We start from the raw sequence: 12,532 nt of genomic DNA, 5'->3' as shown, positions 1-12,532 counted from the left end.
TGAGGATGCAACATCGACAATGGATAATTGCAAAGCATATGACATGGTTTATTTAGATTTCCAGAAAACTTTTGACAAAGTCCTGCATAAAGGATTAATTCTCAAACTGAACGCAGTAGGGATTCAAGGAAATGCATGCACATGGATTAGAGAGTGGTTAACCTGTAGAAAACAGAAAGTACTGATTAGAGGAGAAACCTCAAAATGGAGCGAGGTAACCAGTGGTGTACCACAGGGATCAGTATTAGGTCCTCTGCTATTCCTAATCTACATTAATGATTTAGATTCTGGTATAGTAAGCAAGCCTGTTAAATTTGCAGACGGAACAAAAATAGGAGGAGTGGCAAACACTTGCAGCAGCAAAGGTCATTCAAAATGATCTAGACAGCATTCAGAACTGGGCAGACACATGGCAAATGACATTTAATAGAGAAAAGTGTAAAGTCCTGCACGCAGGCAATACAAATGTGCATTATAAATATCATATGGAAGATACTGAAATTGAAGAAGGAATCTATGAAAAAGACCTAGGAGTTTATGTTGACTCAGAAATGTCTTCATCTAGACAATGTGGGGAAGCTATAAAAAAGGCCAACAAGATGCTCGGATATATTGTGAGAAGTGTTGAATTTAAATCAAACTAAGTATTATTATTATTTGTTTATTTAGCAGACACCTTTATCCAAGGCGACTTACAAAGACTAGGGCGTGTGAACTATGTATCAGCTGCAGAGTCACTTACAACTACGTCTCACCCGAAAGACAGAGCACAAGGAGGTTAAGTGACTTGCTCAGGGTCACACAATGAGTCAGTGGCTGAGGTGGGATTTGAACCAGGGACCTCCTGGCTACAAGCCCATTTCTTTAACCACTGGACCACACATATTGCTGCTCTAGAAAGAAAGAGTGCAAAGAAGAGCAACCAGAATTATCCCGGGTTTAAAAGGCATGTCGTATGCAGACAGGCTAAAATAATTGAATCTATTCAGTCCTGAACAAAGAAGACTACGCGGTGATCTGATTCAAGCATTCAAAATCCTAAAAGGTATAGACAATGTTGACCCAGGGGACTTTTTTGACCTGAAAAAAGAAACAAGGACCAGGGGTCACAGAGATTAGATAAAGGGGCATTCAGAACAGAAAATAGGAGGCACTTTTTTACACAGAGAATTGTGAGGGTCTGGAACCAACTCCTCAGTAATGTTATTGAACCTGACACCCTGGGACCCTTCAAGAAGCTGCTTGATGAGATTCTGGGATCAATAAGCTACTAACAACCAAACGAGTAAGATGGGCCGAATGGCCTCCTCTCGTTTGTAAACTTTCTTATGTTCTTAATTCCCCTTACAAAACAGTCAATTAATCAGGTACGTCTTAGGTTGCAATCCCCAGTACAATTGCCGTTGGTTGAAAACAAGCGCAATAACTACTATGCATTTTAACTCAACAGTAGCTTTTTAGGTAGTAATTACTATTGTCAACTTCCAAAAAGAAAACGAGTACTTCTCATGTCATGCGAGTGTCTCCGGTCCCCCCTCTCATAAATGCTTCCTTTTGTGTTTTATCGTGCGCCTGGCCAAAACTCTCCAGTCCAGGTTGATCACCCCCAGCCTCATACAAAGCAAGGGGTAAGTAAACAATTAAGTAAACCAATCGTGTACAACATTTCAATAATAATAATAATAATAATAATAATGATAATAATAATAATAGTGCAAAACAACATTTGTGTAGAAAAAACGTTTCTTTACAACCTAACCTTGGTCACTTGTGACACGTGTTCCAGCCCGCTGTGCAGAATTGCAAGCTGCTTTATCCTCCAAAAGAAAAGCCCCTTTGCATAATCAGGAGGTCTTGCTCCCTACGCGCTGGCAGCAGAGTGAACTGATCAAGTTCATTAAGTGCATAGAGCTCTGAAACAGCAGCTGCTTCGCTGCATTATGGAGAGGGAAGGGAGGTCTCTCTGTAATGAATGGGGCACCTGAGAAGAGGAAAGACCTGGAGTTGCAATTTGTTTTCATAAATGAATCGGGTTCCGGAAGAAAGGCAACATATTTACAATGGAAGCAAATGTAATTGATGAAACTTCGCGAGCTGGCAATCTGATCTATGCGCACCATTAATATTGATTAATGCTTAAAATGGAGATAATGGGGCCTTGTCAGCGTGAAGTAATTGCAAAGCACATTTCAGATATCTGTCTCTGTCTGTTTGAAGGGCCTGCTGAACCATGGGCACTGCAGATGTATTCCATTTTACTAATGCCAGCTACAGGAGTGCACTGCTTTAAAGAGGTACAGAGCACTCTGCAGTGCTTACAAGAAACACATCACATTACCTGTGCTGTGCCTGTGCTGTCTGTATCACAGTGTTATATTAGTGCACTCTCTAAAACCCTCGAGCGGGCAGTACACCGCCAGCTCTCTGCTTTCCTGTCTAACCACTCTCTGCTCGACTCTCTCCAATCTGGTTTCCGCTCTGCTCACTCCACTGAAACTGCTCTCCTGTCTGTCACTAACTCGTTAAACTCTGCCCGTGCTGCCTCTCTCTCTCCTCTGTCCTAATTCTCCTCAATCTCTCTGCTGCCTTTGACACTGTCGATCACTCTATTTTCCTATCCTCTCTCGATGACCTGGGAATCTCTGGCACTGCTCTGGCCTGGTTCTCCTCCTACCTCTCCAACCACACTTACCAGGTAACCTTGTACGGCTCAACCTCTACACCTCACCCTCTCTCAACAGGATCAGGGATCCCAAGGATCAGTTTTGGGTCCTCTCCTGTTTTCTCTCTACACCCACTCCCTGAGCCCCCTCATTGCATCCTATGGAGTAGTAGGGCAGCAGTGTGGAGTAGTGGTTAGGCCTCTGGACTCTTGACCGGAGGGTTGTGGGTTCAATCCCAGGTGGGGGACACTGCTGTTGTACCCTTGAGCAAGGTACTTTACCTAGATTGCTCCAGTAAAAACCCAACTGTATAAATGGGTAATTGTATGTAAAAAATAATGTGATATCTGTATAAGGTGAAATAATGTATAATGTGAAATAAAGTTATATTTTGTAACAATTGTAAGTTGCCCTGGATAAGGGCGTCTGCTAAGAAATAAATAATAATAATAAAAAAATAATAATATGGTTTCTCATACCATTTCTTTGCTGATGATGCTCTCCTTCCCCCTTCTGACCCTACCATCCCCTCCCGTATCTCTACCTGTCTGTCTGCTATCTCCTCCTGGTTGCACTCGCATCACCTCAAACTTAACCTCTCTAAATCTGACTTCCTTTTCTTCCCCTTCTCATCTTCCCCCTCCTCTGATCTTTCTATCTCCATTCCTCTGGAATCTACCACACTCTCTCCCTCCTCAACCAAGGACCTTAGAGTAACCCTGGACCCCTGCCTCTCCTACTCCCAGCAAATCTCCACTCTAGCACGCACCTGCCGATTCTTCCTGAGCAACATACGAAGAATCCGACCCTTCCTCACCAACTACTCCACGCAACTCCTCATCCAGGCCCTGGTACTCTCCTGCCTAGACTACTGCAACTCCCTCCTGGCCGGCCTCCCTGCGTCTGCCACCCATCCGCTCCAGCTCATCCAGAACTCCGCTGCCCGTCTGGTGTTCTCTCTGCCTTGCTTCTCCCACGCTACTCCACTGCTCTGCTCGCTCCACTGGCTCCCGATCACCTCTCGCATCCAGTTCAAGACTTTTGTACTCACCTACCGATGCCTTGAATAGACTGCACCCAGCTACCTCCAGACCCTCATTTATCCCTACACCCCCACCGACCTCTCTGCTCCGCCCGCACTAGAAGACTGACTGTACCTCCTTCTCCACCCTCGCCGACCTTCCTACGGATGTCAGGACTGCCCAGTCCCTGACCACCTTCCGATACCTCCTCAAGACACACCTCTTCAGACAACACCTGTAAAACTCAAATCTCCCCTTCTGGTCTATATAGCACTCTGCCTTTGATGCATTTTAACTTGCACTTATCTGCTCCCTATTTTACTGTATTTAATCCTGCACCCAATCTGTAGTATTTTGTATTTCACTTGCACTTGTATGTAACCCTGATGTAACTATCAACACTGTGAACTGCCCCGATATCAAATCGTACTGTGTTTTGTATTTACTCTTATTAGGACTGAAGTCATTGTATTTTGTATCTTGCTTTTAATTGTACTGTAATTCTTGATATGTATTTTATTTTGTATACAATTGTAAGTCGCCCTGGGTAAGGGTGTCTGCTAAGAAATAATAATAATAATAATAATAATAATAATAATAATAATAATAATAATAATAATACAGAGCACTCTGCAGTGCTTACAAGTATTTTAATCACACTTCACAGGTCACACATCAGCTGGGCAATGCATTTCTCACATTTACACGGGAGCATTCGTCAACTTCACCAGGATCGTGGTGCATCCAGATTGCGCTCCCTCCTCCAGCAGTGCTGGTTTTCTGTTCCTACACTATGCCACTCATTTCAATCAGAGCTCCAGCATTGCTGCAGAGGGAGCATGAACTGGATACACTGCGGTGTGTAGAAGAAAAAATATTTTTCTCCTGTCAGATTTTTATTCTTTATTTATCTTTGATGTGTGAATACAAAATCGAAACTGTCGGGAATATGCTGAAAAATGATTGCTGCAATTTGAACAACACTGGATACAGCAAAGGTAGAGTAGCGTGTCTCTAGTGAACACTGCAGGAGGTTCTGGAACACTTTCATTAGATTCAAATATTAGTAACTTTCGCTGGTATCTTTCTTTCTTTCTTTCTTTCTTTCTTTCTTTCTTATTTCCCAAAGTTCCCATTGAAAGAAGTGTTTTGAAGAACATAGATTGTTTGTTTGATTCTTGTCCTGGCAGGAAATCATGATTGATAAATTGCTTTCTAATTGTGTCTCAAGCTTTGGAGTGTTATCATGACTAACACAACAGAGATTAAGAAAAGACTGTTTGCTGACTCACATTCTCACAAAGAGTTTCAACCCAGAACTCGTGATGGCTTGAAGGGGGGTTATATATTATTCATCATTTTAAATATTAAATTGTATTTTATTAATAGCTTTGACGTTACACTCGATATGACATCATTATAATTGTAACCGCACCTCAGCTTTATACAGACACAGAAATTTCAGAAATCCCATTTCTCATTGAAATTCAATTAATCATTCATGAAAACTTATTAGATAAGAATGCATTAGTCACTAAAAAGCATTGATGAGAACCCAGAGAAGCAAAACTAATGGATTAGTGTAACTCTTTTAGTAACAGAGAAGGTAACAGAAAAGAAACGGGAGAAGCAGTAATGATATTGTGTGGAGTTCCTGAGGCAGAGGAGGTTTTGATAAAGATATTTGATTTGAGTATCTATCTCTAGGACAAGAAACAGGTTTTGTGATTTTATTGGAATTGCAACGCTTCAAGCCATATATAATAAAACAGAGAAGTTTTTTTATGTATAAAGAGATTGAATTACAGTGGATAAGGAGGCAAGAAAAAGGGGAAAGGCCATTTAGCTGAAAACAGTGGCAGTGGGGAGGAGGAAATATACACAACACACAAAATGATACAATACCCTCCAGCAAGGTTAACACCTTTTCAAGGTTCTGAACACATCAAAACAGGCGGATTTCAGGGGTCCCCGAGTGGCTCACCTGGTAAAAGCACAGCTTCATGGTGTGCAGGGTGAGTCTTACAGTCAGGGCAGCGCAGGGCAGCGTCCTGGCTGTATGGTGTGCAGGGTGAGTCTTAGTCAGGGGAGCGCAGGGCAGCGTCCTGGCTGTGTGGTGTGCAGGGTGAGTCTTAGTCAGGGGAGCGCAGGGCAGCGTCCTGGCTGTGTGGTGTGCAGGGTGAGTCTTAGTCAGGGGAGCGCAGGGCAGCGTCCTGGCTGTGTGGTGTGCAGGGTGAGTCTTACAGTCAGGGCAGCGCAGGGCAGCGTCCTGGCTGTGTGGTGTGCAGGGTGAGTCTTAGTCAGGGGAGCGCAGGGCAGCGTCCTGGCTGTGTGGTGTGCAGGGTGAGTCTTACAGTCAGGGGAGCGCAGGGCAGCGTCCTGGCTGTGTGGTGTGCAGGGTGAGTCTTACAGTCAGGGCAGCGCAGGGCAGCGTCCTGGCTGTGTGGTGTGCAGGGTGAGTCTTAGTCAGGGGAGCGCAGGGCAGCGTCCTGGCTGTGTGGTGTGCAGGGTGAGTCTTACAGTCAGGGCAGCGCAGGGCAGCGTCCTGGCTGTATGGTGTGCAGGGTGAGTCTTACAGTCAGGGGAGCGCAGGGCAGCGTCCTGGCTGTGTGGTGTGCAGGGTGAGTCTTAGTCAGGGCAGCGCAGGGCAGCGTCCTGGCTGTGTGGTGTGCAGGGTGAGTCTTAGTCAGGGGAGCGCAGGGCAGCGTCCTGGCTGTGTGGTGTGCAGGGTGAGTCTTACAGTCAGGGGAGCGCAGGGCAGCGTCCTGGCTGTGTGGTGTGCAGGGTGAGTCTTAGTCAGGGGAGCGCAGGGCAGCGTCCTGGCTGTGTGGTGTGCAGGGTGAGTCTTACAGTCAGGGGAGCGCAGGGCAGCGTCCTGGCTGTGTGGTGTGCAGGGTGAGTCTTAGTCAGGGGAGCGCAGGGCAGCGTCCTGGCTGTGTGGTGTGCAGGGTGAGTCTTACAGTCAGGGCAGCGCAGGGCAGCGTCCTGGCTGTGTGGTGTGCAGGGTGAGTCTTACAGTCAGGGGAGCACAGGTTTGCTTCCTCGATGTGTGACGTTGTCAGTCTTTGCTGGGGATTCTGAAGGGAGCAATGCATTGGCTCCTGTGGGTTAGAGAGGCAAAACTGGCAGGGACTTTCTCCTCATTGCGCTACAGCCGACCCTGCTGTGAAGATGCCTAGTGAGCTTGGGCACCTGCAGGACTGGCCTTTCTCCTCCAGAGGCCACTAGCTCGCTGACATCTGCTCTCAAGTTTCTGGTTGTACAATAGGAAGCTGGCTTGGTCATGGGATTGGAGGACACCCACTGAACCTTCAGTTCTCCTGAGCAGCTGTTTGGGGAATTGCTGTTGTGTGGGGAAAAATAATAGGACATTCTAAATTGGGGATAAAAATAATTGGGCACACTAAATTAAAAATGAAAAATATAAAACAAAAGCAGTCAGATTTGATTCCAGTTCTAAAGAGCTGGCACGGGGCAAATCAATAGTTTCTCCTGGCAGGGTGATATGGTAGTTGTGAATACCAACCACTGTAATAGGGCGGAGGCTGGGTGTGAACCGGTGACCACACACCTCTTGACCACTGCGGAAAAGATTGTGACTGGATTGCACATGCAGTTGTACAGCCTTTAACCTGAACCGGAAGCAATCAGAATCCGTAACAGCAGAACAACACGTTTCCCGTTACACTCTTGCAAGCTCTGTCACACAGTCCTGGGTTGAACTGTAAGAACAGCAGAGTGTGACATGCAGGGTGCATGGGTATATATCCTTCTGATTTTATAGCTAATTAGGGGTGTTAAGCAGGTGAGATATTGAAGATGCAGACAAAGTGTTGCCCCTAGAGTAAGTGTGTAGTAAATCTTACCTTTATGCAGGGCTGTTTTATTTTATAAGTACCTGGAATACTGCATGTAAATCAGAAGAGTCACATCGTCATGAGAGGAGACATAGTGTTTGGAAAGTGGTACAAACCTTGTAGAGATCTCGCTTCACTACCAGCTATTCAAATATTGATTTGCATTTAGATTAAAACATCAACATGTTTTAGAATTATTCTTTTCGGCTGTTGTTCTTTTCTTATTAATATTAATTGACCTTTTCAAGCAGAATTATCCATGACCTTTCCGCTACACAGAAAGTCAGCTGGATCATTTATTCCACGAGAGCTTGCAACGTAAACAAAGGGGAATTGTGCACAGCATCTTTTAAACAAGTTCATTATTCCGAGACGACTGTTATAGCTTCCCATAACATAATACACTGCAGCCTGTTTGCATAAATCAGGATGTAAGCTCAGATAGGACCTGGAGGACTCAGCGATCATGTAAACTAAATCAGGATGCAAGCTCAGATAGGACCTGGAGGACTCGACAATCATGTAAACTAAATCAGGATGTAAGCTCAGATAGGACCTGGAGGACTCAACAATCATGTAAACTAAATCAGCATGTAAGCTCTAGCAGATAGGACCTGGAGGACTCAGCGATCATGTAAACTAAATCAGGATGCAAGCTCAGATAGGACCTGGAGGACTCGACAATCATGTAAACTAAATCAGGATGTAAGCTCAGATAGGACCTGGAGGACTCAGCGATCATGTAAACTAAATCAGGATGTAAGCTCAGATAGGACCTGGAGGACTCAGCGATCACGTAAACTAAATCAGGATGTAAACTCAGATAGGACCTGGAGGACTCGACAATCATGTAAACTAAATCAGGATGTAAGCTCAGATAGGACCTGGAGGACTCAGCGATCATGTAAACTAAATCAGGATGTAAGCTCAGATAGGACCTGGAGGACTCAGCGATCATGTAAACTAAATCAGGATGTCAACTCAGATAGGACCTGGAGGACTCAGCGATCATGTAAACTAAATCAGGATGTAAACTCAGATAGGACCTGGAGGACTCGACAATCATGTAAACTAAATCAGGATGTAAGCTCAGATAGGACCTGGAGGACTCAGCGATCATGTAAACTAAATCAGGATGTCAACTCAGATAGGACCTGGAGGACTCAGCGATCATGTAAACTAAATCAGGATGTAAGCTCAGATAGGACCTGGAGGACTCAGCGATCATGTAAACTAAATCAGGATGTAAGCTCTAGCAGATAGGACCTGGAGGACTCAGCGATCATGTAAACTAAATCAGGATGTAAGCTCAGATAGGACCTGGAGGACTCAGCGATCATGTAAACTAAATCAGGATGTAAGCTCAGATAGGACCTGGAGGACTCAGCGATCATGTAAACTAAATCAGGATGTAAACTCAGATAGGACCTGGAGGACTCAGCGATCACGTAAACTAAATCAGGATGTAAACTCAGATAGGACCTGGAGGACTCGACAATCATGTAAACTAAATCAGGATGTAAGCTCAGATAGGACCTGGAGGACTCAGCGATCATGTAAACTAAATCAGGATGTAAACTCAGATAGGACCTGGAGGACTCAGCGATCACGTAAACTAAATCAGGATGTAAACTCAGATAGGACCTGGAGGACTCAACAATCATGTAAACTAAATCAGGATGTCAACTCAGATAGGACCTGGAGGACTCAGCGATCATGTAAACTAAATCAGGATGTAAACTCAGATAGGACCTGGAGGACTCAACAATCATGTAAACTAAATCAGGCTGTAAACTCAGATAGGACCTGGAGGACTCGACAATCATGTAAACTAAATCAGGATGTAAGCTCAGATAGGACCTGGAGGACTCAGCGATCACGTAAACTAAATTTAGCGCCAGTGGAAATTAAACAGCTCTCTGTTAATGGAGACAAACCACAGCACTACGTTCATTCTGTTTGCTTGAGTTTTCAGAGAGGTTTTTGACGAGAGAAACTTAGTAGATTGGGGAGAGAGGAGGAGGCTAATTCTGTTGAGACACAAGGTTTCCTTCAGCCACAAACCTGAAAGACAAATGTTACCCTGATATATAATAGAATCAACATTTAAAATGTAGTCTTCAGATCATCACACGCGCCTCAGAAAACAATGCCAATGTGCCCTAAGGATAACCCTAACCCTAACCCTAACCCTAACCTGTTCATAACCCAAACCTAACCCTAACCCTAACCCTAACCTGTTCATAACAGTAGTGTGGAGTAGTGGTTAGGGCTCTGGACTCTTGACCGGAGGTCGGGGACACTGCTGCTGTACCCTTGAGCAAGGTACTTTACCTAGATTGCTCCAGTAAAAACCCAACTGTATAAATGGGGAATTGTATGTAAAAAAATAATGTGATATCTTGTAACAATTGTAAGTTGTCCTGGATAAGGGCGTCTGCTAAGAAATAAATAATAATAACCCTAACCCTTGAGCTGTATCCATTTTAATTCATGTTTAAAGGAGCCTTGTGTTTTAGATAGTAGAGTCAATGGACAGGCGTATAGACATACAGTAATTACAGTGTAGTTAAAGACACTTCACAACTGTAGTGACACTATAATTAAACAACGAGTAAGCAGCAGTATGCATAGAGAATACTATAAAGGTTCAGGGTAAAGGTCCTTTTTGAGCTCTCCTTGGTCACTCCCTCTGTTTTCCTGCAGTCAAAGCCAAGTCTTTTAAAAAGGAAATCTTAAGTGGAATTTGCAATTTTCAGCATTTTTTTTCAGCAGATATATTTCTGTCACAAGCAAACCTTTTGCAAACAATAACAGCTCAAGCGTGTCTACTGCCTCCTGCCTCCCAGCCTCTGTATCCCTCCTGCTCAGCTGGGCTGGTTTTATGAGAAGGCTGATCAATTCTTTTGTCTCGACAGAGAGCATCTGATTAAATAAACATGTTCCCTTGCAAACAATGACAGTTAATCAAAGACACAATGAAGCGTGCACGGCAGTGTGGACAGCCGCGGGGTCAACAGCTGACAGCGAGAAAAGAAACTGAATAAACGAGAGCTGATCCTGAACAGGTCTTTGCCATTTACAGACGAATCGGAGGTCATGGGTAATCTGCCAAACAATATGTTATGAGTGGCCAGTGGGGATCGAGGGATAACCCGTGAACTGCAGAACAGTTTGTCTTCTGCTCGGGAAAGATAAAAGATGCAGTCATTTATTAAAAGCAATGTCTTGCATCCTCTTTTCCAATCTGTCTCTTTCCTTGTCTAATAAGGTTGGATGGGGGTAATGCAGTTGTATTTATGCATGCGCTGGTATTTGGAGGGATTTGAACGCCATGGAGCCTAGCCTCCTCGGGTTTCTTCAGATTCATTCTCTAAGTTTCAAAGAACGGAAGTAGCATTTTTGCACATCATCCATTCATCATAAATATTAGTAACACTGCAATAATAGTCATACTTATATTATAAAGAATGTGATTTTTTTATAATGTAACATTCTTCTAACATTTCACAGCAAGATCTTATTTTAAAAACTTGTTGTAAATCAGTTACCGTGAGCTATGCTTGTGTGGTTAGAGCTCTGGACTCTTGACCGGAGGGTGATATCTTGTAACAATTGTAAGTCGCCCTGGATAAGGGCATCTGCTAAAAAATAAATAATAATAATAATGATATATCCAGAGAGTTGCGCATTGTAGAGTTGCATTCTATTATAGAATTACAAACAGATTGAAAACTAATTCATGACGAGAACGATGGGCAGCACAGATGGTCGTACTATTACCATTTCAAATTAATTATTATTATTTATTTCTTAGCAGACGCCCTTATCCAGGGCGACTTACAATTGTTACAAGATATCACATTATACATTATTTCACATTATACAGATATCACATTATTTTTACATACAATTACCCATTTATACAGTTGGGTTTTTACTGGAGCAATCTAGGTAAAGTACCTTGCTCAAGGGTACAACAGCACTGTCCCCCACTGGGGATTGAACCCACAACCCTCCGGTCAAGAGTCCAGAGCCCTAACCACTACTCCACACTTCATTCCAGATACTGAGGATTGTAAAAAGACAAGCAGGCTAGCACATGAATGGGGTGCGAAGAGTACATGCAATGCAATGAACCCCTCTTCTGACAGTGAGCTAATCCAGGTTACACCCAGTAGAGTCGCCCTTCAAAGCCTAGCTCCCTCCTTCCCCTCTGTGTGGATGCACACATACAGCATGTCCCTGGTCATGCAATGCTCCTCTACAGGATCCTTCTTAGAAAAGTTTCCCATAGTAAAAGCATAGCAAAGTGTAATAAAGCACAGTGAAAGAAAGCATGGTAAAGCATAGGCAAGCATTGTAAAGCACAGAGGTATGTTAAAGCATGTTAAAATAAACATGGTAAACCATGGTGAACTATGGTAAATGCATTCTAAAACCATTGGAAAAGTATTGTGAAAAAATACCACAGTAAATGTTTATAAGGGCTCATAGGCATTCACATAGAAAAATATTGTGCCTGAAAGTAATTGCTCTGAAATCACCCAAAACAACAGAGTACATAAGAACGGTCTCTGTCTTTCTGCATTAGCTGCAAGTCCTCCTTGCTCCTACCTACTTCAGTGATACAGTACACCACACCTCTCACTGCTTCAGTGATACAGTACACCACACCTCTCACTGCTTCAGTGATACAGCACCCTCACACCTCTCACTGCTTCAGTGATACAGTACACTCACACCTCTCACTGCTTCAGTGATACAGCACCCTCACACCTCTCACTGCTTCAGTGATACAGCACCCTCACACCTCTCACTGCTTCAGTGATACAGCACCCTCACACCTCTCACTGCTTCAGTGATACAGCACCCTCACACCTCTCACTGCTTCAGTGATACAGTACACTCACACCTCTCACTGCTTCAGTGATACAGCACCCTCACACCTCTCACTGCTTCAGTGATACAGCACCCTCACACCTCTCAC

The 12,532-nt window shown here is 44.0% G+C and overlaps 1 long non-coding RNA gene across 1 annotated transcript in view; it reads left to right on the top strand.

The window, feature by feature from the left end:
- LOC117411564 (uncharacterized) overlaps window positions 1-12,532 on the top strand; it is a 68,909-nt gene that overhangs the window by 21,521 nt on the left and 34,856 nt on the right. The window lies entirely within an intron of this gene.

Source organism: Acipenser ruthenus, chromosome 6 (assembly GCF_902713425.1).
Source record: "Acipenser ruthenus chromosome 6, fAciRut3.2 maternal haplotype, whole genome shotgun sequence".
NCBI lineage: Eukaryota > Metazoa > Chordata > Actinopteri > Acipenseriformes > Acipenseridae > Acipenser > Acipenser ruthenus.
The sequence above is the reverse complement of the archived record's forward strand: the minus strand, read 5'-3'. Positions and strand labels throughout refer to the sequence as shown.